At 48.2% G+C, this 21,246-nt stretch overlaps 1 protein-coding gene across 1 annotated transcript in view; it reads left to right on the top strand.

Annotated features, from left to right (window-relative positions):
• The window catches only part of PAPPA2 (pappalysin 2), a 184,345-nt gene that overhangs the window by 13,923 nt on the left and 149,176 nt on the right, over window positions 1-21,246 (top strand). The window lies entirely within an intron of this gene.

Genomic DNA, 21,246 nt, shown 5'->3' with positions numbered 1-21,246 from the left:
CGGTGCTAGTACATGAGGGGCCTTAGCAGGAATATTTCTCCTCCCCACCCCATACTAAAACAGACACGTTCTTATAATCAAAAGCAAATAGGGGGCCCCCTTGCGCTGCTCAGGGCCCTAAACAATCACTTAGTCTGCTTATGCCTAGCGCCGACTTTACATCTCTCTCTCAGCATACCTTAGCCCTCATCTGTAGCCCCTGCAATTCCAGTCCTGGGCCTGTTCTGAGGAGCTCCTGCCATTTGCCAAATTCACAGTGGTTGTTTTTTTCGATGGACAAACATCCAATAGGAACTAGGAAATTCATTTCATTTTTACATAACTAGGATCAGAGACCAGGTGAGCAGAGATGAAACAAATTTAGCATCAGGCTATAGAACTCATTTGGTGTAAAAATCTCTGAATCGGATTCACCATTGCCCTCCAGCGACTTGGCATCGCTGCAGTTGAGCCAAGTTCACTGCTGCTTTGCCATGTCAGCGTGGTACCAAGAAGCCAGAGCGCACCAGTGAATCTGTCCATTCGTGTCTATGCAAGTAATTGTGGTATTCCAGAGAGCTGGTGTGCATACTGCAAACACTTCTCCATCAGTACCCTTTCAACATTGTTAAAAGACCCACACTATCTCAGTGCAAGATACAAACAAAAATAAAAGGTGGGGGGGAGGGATTCATAAAAAGAAGGAGCTGCAACTCGTCAGGATTTCAGAGCTCTGCAGAAAAGATGGGAATCACACGAATAAATTCCATAATATGGAAACATCTGGAGAGATCCCCCTGAAATGCCCCATCCCATGCTGTAGGGAAGAGAGAGCCCACCTCCTGTGAATCTCAAGGGGCTTCTAAAGGCAGGTTTCCTGCCTGCAAACTGTACAAGGTGGCAGATCTCTTGGCCCAGCCCTTGTGCACCTCTAGCACCACTGTAACCTTGCCTGCAATAACTCAAGAGAGTGGGTACCAACCTCAGGGCAGATGGTTAGGGACCAGGGCACAAACCCCTAATAGACTCTGAGTTTTATACTTGGATTTCACCAACCACCCATCAGGTGTACACTCCTCAGGTACTAGGACAACCTAAACATGGAATCACAGACAGTCCCCATGAGTATGCCCATCTGGCTTGCCCCTGAGGAAAGCTTATCTTTATGATAGATGGTCCCTGACATTAATAATTACAGCAATGTTCAGGTGACTCCCAGTTCCTTACCCCAGGTCACTTGCACCTTAGATCTTACACCAAAGAGAGCGCTATAATAAAGAACATACAGATTTATTAAGTAAGAAAAGGAAACAGGAGTTTTTTATAGGGTTAAAGCAGGTAAGCGTACATACACAAATGAGTTACAATCTTAAGTTTCAAAAAATAATAGAAGCTTCTATAATAAGCAATCTCTGTATGACCCTTTGGGTTACCTAGGGCTAAGTACTGGGGATCTCTTGCTTATACCTAGCAAACTTGCCCCTCAGAGTCCAAGCAGCATAGGGATCCTCACTTCCTTCTGTTTGGGGTTTTTATCCCCCTCCTGCCATGCGCATTGAGCTGCAAACTCAGCTGAAGGGAGGAATCCATTTGCATGACTTGTCTTCGTGTGGGGAAGGGCAGAACAACCAGTGTATTTTGTCCTTTTTAACCTCCCACAATAGTTCACCTGGTGTCAATGGACCTTTCCTGTTGGACAGGACAGAGCACTTTCTGTGGAGACCAGCAGCTCATGCTACTGAATGTCTTGCTCCTGTCTGGTGGTTTACACAGAGGCTCACACTACAACCAGTCCAATATTATGGTTATGGGATACAGAGGTTCTAAGGGAGATTACTGCAGGTGGCAACTCCCCAGCATCCAATCAAGTCTAAACATTAAACACATTCTTATAATTCCAATACCCATTTTAACACCACCAACACACAGGTGAGCCAGACTGATCCCAGCTATGCATTTGTCAGTGTTCAGTGGAGACCTGGAGACTTCGGCATTTGCTGGCACCTGGTTTGCCAGCGTAACACCCACCTTGCCTCCAGAAGGAGTCATGCAGACCATCCCCTACGTTTTCATCAGGGAATGGGGTTTGCTCCCTCTTGTGTAAAAGGCTGTGGGACCCACCCCCAAGCCGTGCACATCCCTGGGGATCGCACAGATCCTGGGTACCCATGACGCCAGGGCTGTCCATGCAGATGCCCCATGGCCCCATTGCAGCTCTGTGCTCATGGCAGCCCTCCCCCACCTCTTCCTGGCAGCCCAGCTGTTAAGTTCAACACCATCAATCACACTGTACAGGTGTCTCTTTCCAGCTGTCTCCGCGGGGCATTCGGTGCTGTGCCAGCGAGGGAGCAGTTGCCATTAATCATTACTGCAGGTATTGTTATTAATTGTTTGCCTTGAGCCAGCAGTGTGCCGAGCAGGGTCTGCATTCCCAGAAAGGGGGGCATGGCTCCTGGCCCTGAGACACTGCACAGCCCTAGGCTGCATCACCTTCCCCAGGGCGAAGAAACAATGTGCATCATCCCAGGAGCCAGTCACCCAGCCTCGCCCTCTGGGCACGCCCTGTACCACTAAAGGGAGCTGTTGGGTCGGGGGAGACAGCTGAGCAGGCACGAGGGAGAACTATGCACAGTGCTAAGGGGCATGGTCCCCCCTTTGGCCTTGCGTGCAGGGCAGCAATCCCTACCCCTCTCATGGTGTGTGTGTGTGTGTGTCACAGGATCTGAGCACAAGAGGGAGCAAACCCCATTCTGCTGATGAAAATGGGGGGTGGAGAGTGTACGTTGTGGGCCTGGTTCTCACTGCCCTGCCATTGCTGTTGTCAATCACAGTTGTGCAAAACGGACTTAAAACACTACCATCGTCCACACGCCACACCACGTCTGCATGGGGTCATTGACTTTGCAAGAGGCGAGATGGTGGAGAACCCGGCCCTGCATCCTTGTATTGATATGATCTATGTTTGCAAAAGTGCCCAGTGGTTTGGGGGGCCTATGCTTCTTGAGGCCTGGCTGGAGACACTCGAAAGGGGATATGGATTATCTGCTCTCTACAAATCAGGCCCCTTTCGGGTGTCCTAGTTTGAGCACCCAACTCACCAAGTTGCTTTTGAACCTCTTAATTGTATCCATACCGACACTGGCATGGATGGGATCACTGGGGCCAGAGACAAGCCTGCTCATTCCAAGCTAACCCCTGTGCACAGGGAGCACTGGGATTTCCTGCTAGAGGAGAGGCACTACCCACTGCCTCCCAAGAGACAGGCAGATGGTGCCGCTGTTGGAGATGGATGTGGCATCAAGAATCCATGCAGCCTATGCCGCTGGGTGGGTGAAGGGAGGAGACAGGCGCTCGCACAGATCTCCCTGAGTCAGCAAACAAAAGCAGCCTGCTTCCTTCCCAGGCTCTCTGTCAGTTGGGAGCTGAGCCCAGGGAAGTCTGTGGCCCAGAAGGGAGATGGGCTGCCCAGTTTCATTCCAGCCATCGGGGCTATGCCAAAGGTGCCTTTTGGATTGTGATTGGAAGGACATGTCATGCTTTCTTTAGTGCTTTCTTTCTTCACATCAGAGCGAACCTCCTCCTCTCTCTCTGCCTCGGCCTGGCTGGCTTTCCGTTGCATCGGGCGCTCACTGAGATGCTCCTGGGGAAGGGATGTAGCAGGTCTCAGTGACTCTGGAGGGAGGAATCTCTCTAAGCGGGTGGAACGCTGTGAGTGGAAGTTGCCAGTGGCCGAGACAAGTAGATGAAGTAGCAGAACCTGGTGGGAAAAGTTGTAACATGGACTTCTAGGGATCCGCGACTCACGTCCCTACAAGGGGCTGGAGAGCCTGGGGCTGAGCCAGTGCTGATTACGTGCTAAGCCTCACTGGGGAGGTTTTGGGTAACTGAAAATAAAGGGCAGCAAGGAGCTGCAGGGGAGGGGTGGGGGTGTGCGTGCTCAGAGGGGCAGCAAGGCTAGGGAAGCCAAGGAAACAGAAACTGTACAGAGCAGGGATTGACGCAGGACTATGGGTTTGTTTGGAATTGCAGAGGGTTTGTGTTTCGTGAGTTTTGTTTTGACACCCTCGGGAGAAGGAGGAATGAAAGAGGACTGTGAAGGTGACTGGAACTCATGTGAGTTTTAAATGGGCTCTGCTGAGTGGGAGAGAGAGGCAGCCAGAGGCGTACAGGAAGGCAAAGGGAAGTGGAAATGGGGGAGGACAGGCAGTGAAGGGCTGATGGATGTGAGATGAGTGAGGGGTAGAGAGACCAGACACTGCTGGCCTTTGGTTTTCCTTCCTAGACTCCTTGAATGTTTCTTGCACTTATTTGGACGGGCTGAGGAAATACTAGTGAAAATGGAAGAGCTGTCTGTCAAATGGTCATGCTCCCACCTGGCTACTGTCTGAGTAATACAGCTGGAATTGTGTTAGAGCTCCCTGTCATGAGACGTTCTTCCTGCCACTGCAATCACTCAGGTGGCAATAATATTCACTGTGCCGTGTCTCTAGGTCTTTACATTTTCCAAGTGCTTTCCAAGCACTAACCCATTTATGTGAGGCTGTGGCCACTTGAGGCCACTAAAAATCCCCGGGCATTTTTCCCAAGAGCTGGGAAGATAAATCTCATGTCCCATTTAAATGCCAAAGTGGACAATAGTTCTGCCAACCGAAATTCCTTTTACAGTTTCACATGGTTCACTTCATGTTCTTGGCTGCTGTGTAGTGTTGCCGCGTGCTGTCCAACAGTGTTCTATCCCCAGAGGTGGCTGCATTTTACTGTGTGTAATGGGGTGGTGGTGAATTGATTCTTGTTATTTATGTGTCATTAATGAAGCGCTTTGAGTGTTTGAGGAGAAAGGGTCTATCTTAAATAAGAGAGGCCAATTTTTTGCTGGTATAAATTGGTGCAGTTCCACTGCTTGTCCATTGACTTCAATGTGGACAACAAAATGGCAGATGAAATTCAGTGTTGATAAGTGCAAAATCATGCACATTACAAAAAATAATCCCAACTATACATACAAAATGATGGTGTCTAAATTAGTTTTACCACTTAAGAAAGAGATCCTGGAGTCACTGTGGATAGTTCTCTGAAAATATCTGCTCAGTATCTGCAGCGGCAGTCGAAAAAGCTAACAGAATATTGGGAATCATTAGGAAAGGGATAGTTAATAAGACAGAAAATATCATAATACTACTATATAAATCCATGGTACGCCCACACCTTGAATACTGCATGCAGTTCTGGTGGCCCCATCTCAAAAAAAGATATATGAGTTGGAATTGGAAAAGTACAGAGAAGGATGTGACAGGGTATATAAACCCCTCACCGGACAGGAGGAGAATAAGGAGCAGCTCTGGGCTAAGGAGACTCCGCCCCTCTGCCCTTGCTGAGCATGCCCGAATTGGAGGCATGGTTTTAAAGCCAGCCAGGCAGCTCAGTCTGGGGCTGGCAAGCTAAGGAGGATGACGTTCCCTGGGAGCTCCAGGAGAGGACCAGAACTGAACCTGCACAGATCCGGGGAGCAACTGGGGCTGGAAGCACAGAAAGCGACGTTCCCCAGGGAAGGATGGTGGCCAGATGGGGTGCAGACTGAGGTAGGAAGTGACTCAGGGAAGCTGACTTGAGGCTGACGCCAGAGAGAGACAGGTGAGCAGCTGAACCAGCCTCCCAGGGCCCTGGGTTGGAACCTGGTGGAGTGGGAGGGCCCGGATTCCCCTCCCCGTCCCTGCACCTCACTAGGTAGGTGATTTTGCTGCCCCGCAAACTGTAGTCACTAGGTGGGGTCGTCCCTCCCCTCCGCAGACTGCACCTATTGGGGTGACTGCTGCTGTACGTGCTAAACATTAGGCAGGAGTCCCTGTGCCCCAGTCACAAAGGGTAACAAAAATTATTAGGGATATGGAACAGCTTCTGTATGGAGGAGAGATTAAAAAGTCTGGGACAGCTCAGCTTAGATAACATGTGACTCAGGAGGGATATGATAGAGGTCTATAAATTTGTGAGTGATATGGAGAAAGCAAATTGGGAAGTGTTATTTACCCCTTCACATATCACAAGAACCAGGGGTCATCCATTAAATTAATCAACAATAGGTTTACAACAAACATAAGGAAGTACTATTTCACACAACACACAGTCAACCTGTGGAACTCGTTTCCAGGGATGTTGTGAAGGCCAAAAGTATAACTGGGTTAAAAAAGAATTAAATGAGTTCTTGGAGGATAGGTCCATCAATGGCTATTAGCCAAGATGGTCAGGGACGCAACCCCATGCTCTGGGTGTCCCTAAACCTCCAATTGCCAGAAACTGATACTGGATATGAGGGGATAGTTCACTCGATAATTGCCCTGTTCTGTTCATTCCCTCTGAAGCACCTGGCATTGGCCACTGTCAGAAGACAGGATACTGGGCTAGATGGACCATTGGTCTGATCCAATATGACCATTCTTAATGTACATGAGTAGAGAATTTAGCCCGAGAAATTTTTCTTAGGCAAAACTCCCACTCATTCAGGTCTTCAGGATTTTGGCCCTAAAATACTGTAAGTGAAAATTTATGAGGAGAGGGGGTGTCGTGGGAACTTAAAGTGGGATTTGCCTAATGTGGGGGTCAGTGAGGGGAGAACTGGAATAAAAATAAAATGAACAACTAAGAGAAAGCAGTAAAATGGGAAACTTGTGCTTATATCTGGACAGAGTCTTTTAATCCCATGATTGCAAGAGACAAAGGGCAAGATCCTGGTGTAAACCATTGCAGCTGATTTACCCTATCTGAGAATCTCTAGGCCAAAGAGTTTATTTCAGAGATATCAGAACCTCTAGTAGAGCTGGCAAAAACCCCAAACTCCAAAATTTCCATCCTGTGGGAATTTCAGAGACTTCAGCGTTTCGTTTTGTCCCAAATCAGGATGAAAAGTTGAAACTTGGAATTTTTAGTAAAATGGAATGTTTTGCTTCAATCTTATCATTTTAATTATTATGTTATATGAGTTGAAAAATTGTGACTTTGGTATTGTAATATAACACAAAAGTTGAAATGAGACGGTTGAAATGAAACGTTTTGATAATTTCCCATTGAAAATATTGACAAAATCGGTCCGTTCCTGGGAAAGGCTTTGATTTAATCCAATCAGCGGTTTCTGAGGGAGAACAGTTCTGTCAGCACATGTGCAGCTGGCTCTAGTCTGGAGGCGGGGAGGTGTAGCTAGCAGTTGGAGAGTGGAGGTGCACGCTGGTGGATGCATTGCTCGCCTGGGACCATGGCCCTCTCCCAAGGTCAGCCTTGCGCAGTCTGCTCACCAACACAGCTGTGTGTAAATAAAAAGACCCCCTAAGGAACCAAGAGAACCTGCCAGTTGCCACTGGAAGAGCTCCCTCCTGGATGGTAACAATCGTAGGCCAGTGTGTGTTCCATGTATGTCTCTGCACCCAGGGGCAAGATGCCAGCCTGGGATTGATACAAGCTGGTGCCATTTGGCAGAGGGGCTAATGTATCAGCCACCTGCCCATCCTCTCCTGTGCTATGGCATACTGGGAGCAGCCCATGTGTAGGGGCACACAAGAACCCTTACCCTAGCTCTGCATTACCTGTGGTCTGGGCAGCACAGGGACTGCTTGATATCTGCTCTGACAAGTACAGACAGAAAGGGAGGCAGGCTGGGGTGGGGAGGAAGCAGGGCTATGGTGTCACAGTTCAAGGCAACTGCACCTGTATTCCCCTTCTATGGTCCAGCAAGGGCACCTGCTCTAGGCTCCAGACTCCTCAGCCATCACCGCTCTTGGGTGGTGACATGTGGCTCTTTCCCTCCTGAGTGGGGTGCTTTCAGCCTGCTCAGTTCCCTGACTCTGCTGTGATATCCCCCACAAAAGACAGCCTGGCTAAGCAGGCCTGCTTCCCTTCTGTCCTGCGAGACAGTACACAGCGCGACTGCCACCGTTGAGTTCCCACACTGCTCTGTCTAAGCACGCTCTTTGAGTCCTACGGTAAAAGCACTCCAGAGAAAACGTATTTAATTCAATGCCTGCGTGCTACTAAGATCACCAGAGACCACCCTCTGTCCCAATCCCCACACGGGATCTGGCTGGTGATTAGTCCTTTAAACCCCACTCAGACTCACAAGTTCATCCCAACTGCACCTTAAAACAAGCCCCTCAGTCTTAGGGGGCATCCGGGGACCAAAGTCCTGCCAACCCTTCCCTAAGGATTGGGGCCCTCCTTGGACAGAAGGTCCTGCCCATTTGCTGGCTCAGAATGAAAGCCCCGAGTCAGTTTAAACTGAGGCAGTTTGTCCAAACGTCCTTTCTTTGTCTGTTGGTCCCTGGAGAACCCAGTTCTCTGGAGCCTCTCTGGAGGTGTTACAGCCTGTCTGAATTTGCCTAACCACCCCCCTGAAGATGCTGCGGTCACCCTTCCCCATGGAAATGCGTACAATCCCTCAAGAGTACGTACACTTTTACATTTTAAATACAGTGGACTCGTAAGAGACTTACTGCAGCACAGAGTGTCCAGGAGATTGTCATATCTGTCACACACGGCAGCAGTTGCTTACAGAGCAGGGCTTGGGCAGCATGCTGCTCCATCTTGGACAGTCTGCCTGGGGCCCTGCAGGTCTGCACCGTCCCCTCGGCAGGGCTGGAGCATGGACACCACCACCTGGCCCTGAGAGAGGGAGGGTTGAGCAGAAAGGCCATTGTTGGTTTCACTCCAGCTGAGCAATTGTTCCATCGCTGGCTACTGCCATACAGCGTTAGCACAGATGCACAACTGGCCCAAAATCTGCAACACAGAGGGCAATGCTGGCAGCTTTGCAGAGAACTTTAACTTGCATAGATATCTAAAATTCAGAATAACAGCCTCCACACCTAATATTTGCCTACTGCCATGCCCAGCTTGTTAGTTTGGCTTCCCTGGGTTGCATGTACACCTGTGCTTCAGTCTCACTCTGCAGTGATCAATACCCCCGGCAGGGGCGGTGAGTTATATGGACCCGTGGTGCCCAGGCTCCAGCAAATTCAGGGTCCGGGGGACCTGGCTCCACCAATGTTCGGGGCCAGGTCTCTCTCCCGTCCGCACCTGCCGCCCCCTGCGTGCCTCCCCCAGAGCGTCCCCCGGCCCCGCCTGCTGCCCTCACGCGCCTCCCCCGAGCGTCCCTGCCTGCCCACTGCCGGCTACAAGGGAGCGGCGCCAGGGGCAGGCTGAGGCGGCTGCTGTGCCTGAGGAGGAGAGGAGGAGCATGGAGCCGGCAGGCGACTCCGGGTCACGTCTGGGGGGGCTTATCCTGGCTGGACCTCCTGAACAGCAGCCTGGGAGGGCTTGGGAGAGTGTTGGGCCGGGTGTGGCCCCCTCTCCCACAGATCTCGCTGCTGCTGGTGGGGAGAGGGCTGGGGGGAGTCCTTTCTGGCCCCCCATCTGAGCCTGCTGCACCCCAAACTCCTCATCCCTGACCCAGCCCCATGCCCCGCACCCACTCCCACACCCCAGCCCAGAGCCTGCACCAAGCACCCAAGTCCCCTCCTGCACCCAGAACCCCAACCCCCCTGCCCCAGCTCATAGCCTGCACCCAGCACTCAAACACCATCCCAGAACTCGCACCCAAACTTCCTCCCAGAGCCTGAACCCCAAACCCCCTAGCACCCAAACTCCCTCCCAGAGTCTTAGTCAGGTGTGTGTGTGGTGGGGGGGCCGGACTTGGACCCGTTCTGGGCACCGCCAAAAATTATACAAACCTGTCGCCCCTGCCCCCCCCCCCCCCGAGCTTTGCACTTGGAGTTTCTGGTATGAACGAACCCAAAATTTCATAGCCAAACTCTGTCGAAATCACAGCAGTTTTTTCCTGATTTCATGTTGACACCATGATTCCTGCTTGATGCCAAAGCCTAAATCACTCTGGTTTGTTGGACACTAGCCCCAGATCTCTGCTAAGATTTGCCTGTTTTTCTGATGGGAGCTTCAAGTTTGTAATGACTCTCCAAACCAAGGGAACTTTGCGTGGTTTGTGGTTTTGTTGTGAACATTTCAAACTGCTCTGGTGCTTTTATCTTTCTTGGGAGAGGAGCAAAAATTGTGTGGTCTGATCGACTTTAAGGCCAGAAGGGACCATCATGATCATCTAGTCTGACCTCTTGCACATCGCAGGCCACAGAACCTTGCCCACCACTACTGAAACAAACCCATAACCTCTGGCTGAGTTACTGAAGTCCTCAAATTTTGACTGACAGACTTCAAGTTACAGAGAATTCATCATTTGCACTAGTTTAAGCCAGCAAGTGACCTGTGCCCCATGCTGCAGAGGAAGGGGAAAACCCCCCAGGGTCTCTGCCACTCTGACCCAGGGGGAAATTCCTTCTCGACCCCAAATGTGGCAACCTATTAGACCCTGAGCACATGGGCAAGACCTGCCAGCCAGACACCTACGAATGAATTCTCTGTAGTCAATCAGAGACCTCCCCATCTAGTGTCCCATATCTGGCTGTTGGAGATATTTGATACTAGCAATTGCAGATTGGCTACATGCCATTGTAGGTGGTCTCATCATACCATCACCTTTATAAATTTATTAAGATCAGTCTTGAAGCCAGTTATGTTTTTTGCCCCCATTGCTCCCCTCGGAAGGCTGTTCAAAACTTCACTTCTCTGACGGCCCATTCTATACATGCAGGTTTTATTTTTTGTTGTAAGGAAACACAGACACGCTAAGATCTGCTGCCCTCAAATCCCCCATGCATTATTTTTCTATCTGCTATCTTTTAGGTAATGCAAAATTAAATTATTTTAAGGCAGTCGAGATTAGCATAAACTCAGAGGAAGTCAGAGGGGCCTAACAAAGTTAGGGGAGTGGGCAACATGTTGTCCAATGAAAATCAGTCTTGACAAATACACGGGTAATGCATATTGCAAGGAATACTTTGAACCCATCGCTGGAATCTAAATTAATTGTGACCACTCAAGAAGACATTTGTGTCATAGTGGGCAGCTCAATTAAAACCTTTATTTAGTGTGCAGTAATGGTCGAAAAAGCAAAGTCTTAGGATGGATAGATTTTTAGGGTAGAAAATAATACTGAAAACAGTGTATGTCACTATATAAATCAATGATATGCCTTTACCTGGAATACTGGGTTCCATTTTGGTCACCTTCTCTGGAAAAGATCTAGCAGAAATAGAGAGGGTTAAGCGATGGGCAGCAAGAATTATCATAAACTTGGAAGACTTCCTTGGGAGAAGAGCTTGAGAAGGTGGGGATGGCTCTGTTGAAAGAGGAGACAAATAAGGCTATGTCTGCATGGCACAGTTAACTCGGCACCCAGATCTGTTCACCTGGTTAGCTTAGTCTGGGTGTGAGCAGCCACACTGCAAACCCTACCCATGTGACTGGGGGCTCGCGGCTGCTGTACTCATATGTGTTGGGGACGTAGACCAGGGTTCTTTGCCGTGTGACGCTCTAGGATTCTTTTCTGTTTGGTCATGCAGATTGTGGGGGAACTTGTCTGCCCTTTAGGGGGAATTGTGTGAAGGGCATTGGAGGACTACCAGCACTTGAGTGCATCCTCACTGCAAAGCAGGCAGGTTCCTTCTCAAGTTAAAGAGGCTCTTGGTCTCCGATCCACACAGCCAGCTGGGTATGTTAGCTTGGGTTTCAAGCACCAGGAAGGATGGTGGTGGTGGTGGTGGTGGTGGGGGGGGGGGGGGTTAAGGCTGAAACCCAGGTAAGAGTCTGGGTTAACTGTAGAGAAGGGACATGATAGAGATATGTAAAATGATGAATGTTTACAGAAGAGGTGAATGAGGTGCTCCTGTTTTACCCTGTCTCATAATACAAGACCCAGGAGACCTCCAATGAAATTGAAAGGCAACAGATGGATCTTCTGAAATGATAGAACCTAATTCAGCCACAAACTGTCATGCTTAATACAGGACTGTCAAGGTGAGGTTCTGTGGCTCGTGTGATGCAGGGGGTCAGACTGTGTTTGTAATGGGCTCTTTTGGCCTTACAAATCTAAGCCTCTATAAAGTTGATAAAAGGAAATTTGCCCTTTTTTACCCAATGCATGATTAGCCTATGGAACTCCCTGTCACAAGATGTTCTTGAGGCCAAGAGTTTAGCAGGAGTCAAAAAATGATTGGGCATTTATAGAAATAATGAAAACATCCAAAGTTGCATCAGGTACGATAAATTAAAAAAAAAAAAAAAAGAAGTAAAACCCCTCATGCTGAATGGCACAAGTCAGCCACTAACTGATGGGATCTGAGAGGGGCTTTCCCTATGGGCAGGTTGTGCCATGACTGTCTATTTCAGGGTTGTTTGCACCTTCCTGGTCAGAGGGAGGAGACTGGGCTAAATGGAGCACAGGTCTGATCTGGTCAGGTAATTCCTGTTCTTACTTACACACCAAAGTTCTGCTTATGGACCCTTGGTTAGCAGAATCCAGCATGTACTTTGGGTAAGTGCTAGAGACTCACCATGAGACTGAGGACATTGGCAGAGCAGTGTGGAAGAAGCTTGTACTTTGGTTTCCCATGCTGTCCCTGTTCTGTGCAGGGGACAATACAGAAGGCCAGTGGGTCTCAGTTGTTAGCTATGGCTTTTGTCATATCCTCTGCACAGAGGTGAATTTCACACTGGGTGAAAAGAAGACTTATCCTCCAGGGATGTCAATTCAGCACCTGCCTACTTCAGATTTAAAACACATTGAAAAGTCATTTAAAGTCAGCAACATCTTTTTAATAATTGAAAGTCGCAGCCAACGAACACCTCTAAAAGTAATGCTATCTGAAGTTATTCTGCACTAGACATTTTTCCACTAGTCCAGCAGCTCCCCAAGCCAGCCAGCCATCTGCCTTGCATAGGTTTAGAAGGCCTTTAAGGGTGTGTTGCTTGTCTGTTCATTGTAGTGGTGAGTAACCAAAACAAACACTGCCAGGAAAGCTGTTTTCTCTCTGCCCTTTTCTCTTCTGATCCTGATTAAAAGCATTTGTAAGAAGTTATTACAGTGCAGTGCCAGAGTCATCCATAAACTTGCTTTGATTTGCTGCAGACGCATAGCTTACTGTGTTGGTGTGCTGTTCGAACTGATCCTCTTGGGGGGAAAAGCAGCAACAGCTCATTAGCAGCAATTAACACTCAGCAAGCATTGCCAGATCTCGGTGTGTCACCGTTTACATGACACGGAAAGCATTGGTTTCTGGATGGCTAAAGAGGATGAGGATGGGGTTATAGAGCTTTTCACCTCTGGGTTGCCAGCTACCGGGCAAGGTAGAAGGGACCAGAAGTTGTGATCTGATTTGAGATGACTTGGTGGGTCTCAGTCCAGTTCCCAGAGGACAAATGTCCAGATCTCATAACCCACCCCCATACCTGGCAGCCTAAGCAGAGAGGCCAAAGGGATGGCTGGGCCATGAACTGCTCTCTCAGGCCTAGTCTACACTAGAAAAACCCACTGACAGTTGTGTGTTCAGCCACTGCAAATGTAGAGCAAGGCAAATGCTGGTCAGGAAATCTGGACCGAGCCAATGTCTCCTTCCAGCACTTCTTAACTATGGTTTCCTGGTGCCGTGCATGACTGTCCTGATCTGTGCTTGCAGATAAACTGTTTGCAGCTGAACTTGTTGTTGAGTATTGTCAACAACCGGCAATTCTGCTGGTGTAGAGCAGGGCTCGTGAGGTACCTCCAAAAGGGGTCGGAGATCTGTTTATGGGGCAGAATGTGGAGATTTCCTGGCTGCTGCCCTTGTTCTGTGTATTTGTAGAGCCCTTCAGTCCTAGGGCTGGGGACTCAACATGCTTCATCAGTAGGAAGTTCACTAAGGCTTGGTCTACACTACCCCCCCTAATTCGAACTAAGGTACGCAACTTCAGCTACGTGAATAACGTAGCTGAAGTTCGAAGTACCTTATTTCGAATTAGTTGAAACTTACCTTGGTCCACACTCGGCAGGCAGGCTCCCCCGTCGACTCCGCGGTACTCCTCTCGGCGAGCTGGAGTACCGCAGTCGACGGCGAGCACTTCCGGGTTCGACTTATCGCGTCCAGACTAGACGCGATAAGTCGAACCCAGAAGTTCGATTTCCAGCCGTCGAACTTGCCGGTAAGTGTAGCCAAGGCCTAAGGAAAAAGAACTGACCAGAGACACTTGCTCCAGATTCTGTTACCAGGCAGCAGCGCAGAGCTGGGTGGAGACTGAAAACCCTGCCCCCTGAATAGCCCTTTGAATGTTTCCATCATTTGCTTTGATGCTGCTGTGCTTGAAGCTCATTTGGGCTCCTTTCCTGCAGATGTGAAAGGGTGAGAGATGTACTGGAACCAGTGATTGCAGACAGCGCATCTCACATTCGTATGAGGGATCTTTAAGTGGCACATGACTGTTCATGCAGGAAAGGAAAGGCGAGATTATGACCCTGGCTGAGTGAGGTGTCCTGGGACATCCTTGCAGTCACTGCCCCTATCACAAGTAGCAGCACGGTGGGGAGAGCAGCTTCGCAAGGCTGTTGCTTTCTCTCTCGGTAGGTGGGCAGGGAGTGGGCAGAGCTATAGCACCACCTTTTCCCTCTGCAATGCACTGCATATATCGTCAGGGATGGGGAAGTCATCTGCACCACGAACTGGGCTGGCATAGGAAACAGGTAGGAACCAGGGATAGATTATAACTGAGTCACAATCTCATTCCTTCTGGGTCATCATAATTATGCATGGTCCCTTGCTTAGGACTTATGGCACCGAAAGCACAATGTGACCTAAGTGTGGCCGAAACTGAGCTCCCCATTGCTTCTCCTCACTCCTCTCCGCGTCCTCCCTCACTTCAAACACCACCACCATGCTTCCCATGGCTCAGGCTCGCAAATTCAGCAACACTCAGGGGACAATGTAAGGCTCCTGGATAGAACTCAGAGAACTCTCTGCTGGCAGATGCACTGTTAGTGCTAAAGGAGAAAGAAAACATTAGCTTATAAGCAGAGGCAAGAGAGAAGAAGAAGTGCATGCTCAGTAAGGCATGGGAAAGGCAGATTTAGGCCAGGTCTACATTTACCAAGTTGCGTCAACCTAATTTAAGTCAGTATACAGCCACCACAGTTATTAAATTGCTTGTGTGCGCACACTCGGCTTCTTGTGTTGGCGATGTGCGTCTTCACCAGGAACACTTGTCTCTATTGTATTGTCAGCGTGGGACATTGTGGGATGGCTCCTGAAAGCCAGTTACAGTCAGTGTAAACAATTGAATGTCTATACTGAAACTGCGTTGTCCTAATTATATCAACTGTGACTCTACACTGCTCGGGGAGGTGGTGTTACTAAAATCAGTGCAGAGAGGCACTTACATCGGCGGGAGCCAAATCTAAGTGAAGACACTTCCACAGCTAGGTCAACTCAAGGCAGCTTACATCTACAGCTAACTGCTAAACCTGTAGTATAGACCAGGTCCTAGTGACTGAGCAAAAGGAATATGGGAGGTGCCGGGAGTTTTGGTTAGAGCTGGTTGGGGAAAAGAAGGAAAATATTTTTTGAAACTAAAACTTTCTCTCTTTTCAAAATTTGAAATGTTAAAATGTTGTTCAGCTCTGTGAAGTTGGATGAAAAATGGGAAGGAAAGTTCATGAAATTTTGAAATGTTTCCTGATTTTTTTTTTCACCTTGAATTTCAAAATTTTGTCAGAATTTGAAAAATTTCAACCAGCTGTCATTTTAATACCTTATGATACGCAAGTGAAAGCCAGCTAGGTGAAGACCAGATATGGCAAGTGCTAATTTACCATATCTGCAATGAAAGTATTGATGGACCTATTGATGCCAAGGAGATATAGTGTAATTGACCCAACATCTGAGGGCAAGTTGCCAGTTGCCTGATGGATTCCCATGTGGATTATATAAAGCTTCCACGGAGGTGTTGTAATGTAGTTGAACAAATTTCAGAATCAATGGGAGAAGCCCATAGCTTATTGACTTTGAACCCAACAAAGATAAAATTGATTGTGCCGCTTCAGGTATATTTCTCTATTACATAGTGATGCCAGGACAATTAGCAAGATGCTTGCTAATAAGCTAGACTCACTGCTGCATGGTTAATTGAGACCAGACAGAACGTCAGAAAGGAGGAGTATAGTGGATCCATTTGGCCCAGTCAAAGTGTATGCCTGGTATTTTGCAGAGAAGGCCTTTGATCGAGTTGAATAGGATTATTTAAGAGGAACACATGGGTAAATGGAATCTCTTTATATAATCCATTCAGCCAGAGCCAGAGTTAATAGTAGCCACTCTGAACCTATTGACCTGAACAGAGTCACCTCGCAAGGGTGCCGTCTCTGACTGCAATGGTCATGGAATCTTTTGCAAAGAAAAAGTCAGGAAAGATGACATTATCTTGTCAATAAATGGAGGAGGCTTGGAACACCAGGTGGTGTTTTATGAAGGTAATGTTTTAGCGATGACTATGGACCCACTCTGAGACTCATGTGACAGAATGTACTATGAATTATCAAAAGAACGCCCAGATAAGAAGACCCATCCATTCCATAGTACTAACTTGTTCTCACCCCTTCTGACAGCGGCCCTGGCAGAGTCTGGGAAGAGAAGAGAATCCCCTGATAATAGATATTGGTTCTTGGAGTAAAAATATGCTCAGAATGGACTAGCTCGTGGATGAGATTGGAGACCCAAAGAGTGTAGTTTTCTAGCTTCCTTTTCAAGAGTAGAAAAAACATAAGATAAAAGAAACAGAAAGACCTGAGAAATACAGACATTTTGTTTCACTTTGACGCAGCTACACTGTTTAGCCGCCATATTAGAAATGGACAGAATTAATAGAAAGGATGGCCAGGTCACTATCACCTCTTAAAAAATAGTGCTGGAGTGTAATATGAAATGTAAAAATGATTTTCCCTTGTAGCTGCTCAAAAGCCCCAATTTAGCAAAACACTTAAGCCCATGCTTAACTTTCAGCATGGGATTTGCCCCATTGCAATCAGTGGGACTACTTATGTTTAAACGTGTTAAAGTGATGTGGCAGATCAGAGCCAAAATCTGTGAAACATTAAAAAAGAAAAAAGTTTTTGAAAAGGTTCTGCGCTGCACCCTCTGTCTACGACAGAGACCAGTGAGTTTCATTCTGCAGACCTTTGAAGCCAAAACCTTATTCCCGTTTGCTCTGAGGCCTCTTTACTCTTCTACAGTGATGTAAATGTGCCTTAGTGTAAAGGAGACCAAGGCCCTGAATCTAAAAACACAGCATTGATCTCACATCCCTTGTGTCCTATTCAATGAGCTTCCCCCTACCCGCACATACTGTACATGTCCTCCCATTCACACACACTTTTGAGATATACGTATTTCACACACACATACAGCCACATTTTCCTTATGCTGAACTATCACTAGATGGGAGCGAAGTCCCTTTTTTATTTTCAAAAGTGACCATTTTCCCATTCTGCACTTCCAGCGAGCTTCTTCCCCAATATGTCTGTGCTCAAATGATTTCACACTCACCTTTCAGCCATTCGCTGACATACACTCTTATAGTCCTGGCTGGTGCAACAATTTTCTGGGTGTTCTCATCCCACAGTGATAGAAACCTAGATAGAGAGACAAAGGAGATATATTTCTCAATTATTGGCCAAAGAAAATGAGGAAGGTACTGTATTCACCTTTTACACCTATGCCACCGTTGGATAGTTAAGGGAAATTGCATAGTCCAGCAGCCGTTTTTAGTGGTTTGTTATTATTGCCTTATCTTTCCTGTGATTACACCGTTGGTTTACTTAGATTTTCTAATTTTTACCACTATTTTTCATGATTCCTTATGATTTTATGGCAATTTATCCTGAGTTTCTTGTGCCAGTTTTTCTTTTTTCCTTTCTGTCGAAAAGCAAATTCCATTCATCCATCACACCACCATACTGAATGTGACACCTATTTCCTTTTCCCTCGCAAGTTGTCTTGTGCTGAGGGAGTATCTAGATTAATATCACATGGTGTATAGTTTTGTTCGGGGATAACGTCCTTCTATGATGGATGAGGTTGCATGATTGATGTTTCTAATGGCACTTTGTAGCTTTTGATCTCCCCAGGTTTACAGGAGTCCCGAAAGAGGACGTAAAAGAGGAAGGTCTGGGAAAGGACAATGGAAGCTGATAGCTACACTGCCTTGGGCTGTGAGCTTGTCAAAGTGCACATGCTAAGCATGGCAGGCCCACTTGGGTTTTGGGTGTGGGATCATCCAGGGAAGGGCAAGGCAGGGTGTGGCCGTGATTCAGGAAGCGACAGGAAGCTCTGAGGCCTTGATTCTGCAAACACTTTTAGATTCCATTTACCATGGGAGCAGTCCCAGTGAATTCAGTGGGACAGTTCATGGTGTTACCATATTCAGGTGTGAGCATTGCAGGGTTAGGATCGAAGTCATTACTGAGTGTGCCCCTCCAGTATGGCATTAGGAGGGGCTGTGCTGCTGACAGAAGAGGAAATTGATGCGCAGGCCAGTCTAGATCCCCTGGTGCATTTTGCAAGGATGGGGGTGTTAGCCTCATGTACTGGTGAGTAATACCATAGCACCTTCCTCAAATACCTTGCCGAGTTTCAGTCGGATACAGTGGGTCTAATATGCCACTGTGTTACTCCAGGTTCAGGCTCGTCTAACTCCATGAGTATCAGTGAATTGGACTGGAGGAATGCAGGAATGAAGCAAACCCAGTATTCATTTTCAGTCCCCAATTCAGCAAACATTTAAGCACTGCTGAATTAGGGCCTTAAACACGTACGGGCAACTCCTATTGAATTTAACAGAGCATGACAGCCTTTATGCAGAATCCTTAAACCAGGCTTTAGAATTCTATTGCTAGAATATCATCCTCATTAAATTGTGCAGGATAATTTAAGAATTTGATAGCAAGTTTGGGAGACAATTTCTATAGAACTCTACCAGTTTCATCCCTATTAAATTCCCTTGGACTTTTCCATATGTTCCAAACTATTGGGCAGTGTAGCTGTGTGCTGTCACACAGCTGTCATGCCCCACCACAGAGGTGGCTGCATTGCAGCAAGAGATGGATGGATTCTACACAATGTGTAGAATACCTGGGTTTTTATAGGAGGAGAAGCTAGCAAAATGCTAGCTGTTGTTATAGCAAATATGTTTGTAATGGAGAAAAACATAAGAAAGGGGTGATTTTGTAGGGCTAACAATTATGAAAGAACAATATGTGTTTGAGCAGTTAGGGAGGTTGCAGGGGATGAAATTTTGCCCTGCTTTAATTCTTGTATAAGGCCCTGCACCATGGTGACCTTCTTTCTGGCTGCAGACAGCTGGATGCTGCTGTCTTCATCCCATTGATGCTGCAGAGCAACCTTGGGGCCTAGCCTCTGCTTTCTCCCAGCCCCATAGAGTTTAAAGTCCAGAATCAGACTGGACACCATCTCTCATCCTGTCAGCTAGAGAGACCCCCCCCAAAACAAAAATGAGCGGCAGAAAGGAGACTGGCAGAGAATTGGTGGGATTCCTTCAGCTCCCAGTAGAAGGTCTCTCTGGAATGATTTATACAGCATTTGGGTTGGCAGGCTCCATTGAAACCATTGGAATTGTTAAATGAATGTATTGTTTTTAGTTTTCTTTGGCTCAGCAAACCCCCTTATTTAGGAAATAGGATTGTCCATTTTGCACGGGGAGAACGTACTGAGGGCCACCAAGCTCAAGCCGTCCAGAACAGTGCAATGCAAACAAAGCTGATTGAAGACTTGGGGGAGAGAATTCCGAAAGCTAGCAATTATCGCCTGCCAAGGGCAACACTGGGGATGATAGGCGGCCTTGGATTTTTTTTGTCTGTGGTTAAAATGCAATCATTACATTACAAAACTTCCCCAATAAATTATCAAGTGTCCTTTTTATATTCAAGAATGAGGCATTATTAGAATGCTGGCTTGAGTGTGCCCTGCTCCCAGCTGGAACACCCAATCTCTTGTAGCTAAAAATAAATCTGAGATTTGACTTTATTTTTTAAGATTGGGAAGAAAAGAATCCCCCACCCCCACCCCGTTCTTTTCCTAACAGATATTGAGGCTGCAAAAATTGTCCTTGAATGAGAGAGCTTTAGGAATAAATGCATCTAAATGGGAGGCAGTGTGGACAGAACACTGATCTGTGACTTGGGAATCCTGGGTTCTATTCCCAGCTCTACCATTGGCCTGCTGGGTGACCTTGGGCAAGTTGCTTCCCATCCCCGTGCCTCAGTTTTCCCATATATAAGATGGGGATAACGATACTGGTCTCGTTTGTAAAGTGCTTTGAGATCTACTGAGGAAAAGGTATTATTAAATTTTAGGTTTCATCCTGTTGCCAAGCATCCCTCAGACTCTGTTGAAGAGGGTGGAAGCTGGTGATGCCCAGTCCCACACTGGGGAAGGCCCCTTAGCTCCAGGTCGCATCTTTATTATTATTCAATGGCAAAAAAGTCTACATTAATGCAGAGTTAAGGTTGCTTGGTGGTATGTTGTCCCCTTGCAGAACGCTGAGCTGAACTCAAGCTTTTGAAAACCAGGAAATGCAGAGTTAAGGTTGTCCATGTACCCGTAACTCTGCCCTCATTCACCAATGCCCCATTATGCCCTATTAACACACATACCTTTACTCTGCTAACCCTATAGTTCACCTCCTTTTACAACTCACAGGATTCCATCTAACACTATTAAAGGGAAAATAAGGGTCAGTCATGCCACCTTCCCTCTGTTCTCCTGTCAATAGCCAATGATAATTATTTGGATACACTCCAGGCAGAGTCAGTGTGTTAGGTGCAGGGCCGGCTCCAGGCACCAGCCCACCAAGCTTGTGCTTGGGGCGGCACCTGGAGGGGGGCGGTGCGGCGCTCCGGCCCCCGGGGAGAGCGGGACCACGGCCGGGCTCGCCGCCCTCCCCCCGGCGCTTTGGCCGCCCTCCCCCCCGGCGCCCTCCCCCTGGCCGCCGGGGGGAGAGTGGCGAGCCCCAGCTGGGGCTCGCCGCCCTCCTCCCAGGGCTCCGGCCACCCTCCCCCGCGGTGCTCACCGCCCTCCTCCCAGGGCTCCGGCCTCCCTCCCCCCGGCCGCTGGGGGGAGAGCGGAGCCCCCGCCGGGGCTCACCGCCCTCCCCCCGGGGCTCCGGCCGCCCTCCCCCCCCCGTGGGGGGGAGGGGCGGCGGCCGCCGGCTTTTTTGCCTGGGGCGGCAAAAAAGCCAGAGCCGGCCCTGGTTAGGTGTGCCTACAGTAAGTGGTGGCAGCACTGCTTGGTAAAGGTGTGTTTGTGATATGAGGATGAGTGTGAATGACTTTGAGGAGTG

The sequence above is a fragment of the Chrysemys picta genome, chromosome 8 (genome assembly GCF_011386835.1).
Source record: "Chrysemys picta bellii isolate R12L10 chromosome 8, ASM1138683v2, whole genome shotgun sequence".
In the NCBI taxonomy this organism is placed as follows: Eukaryota; Metazoa; Chordata; order Testudines; family Emydidae; genus Chrysemys; species Chrysemys picta.
This window is presented reverse-complemented; position numbering and strand designations above follow the sequence as displayed.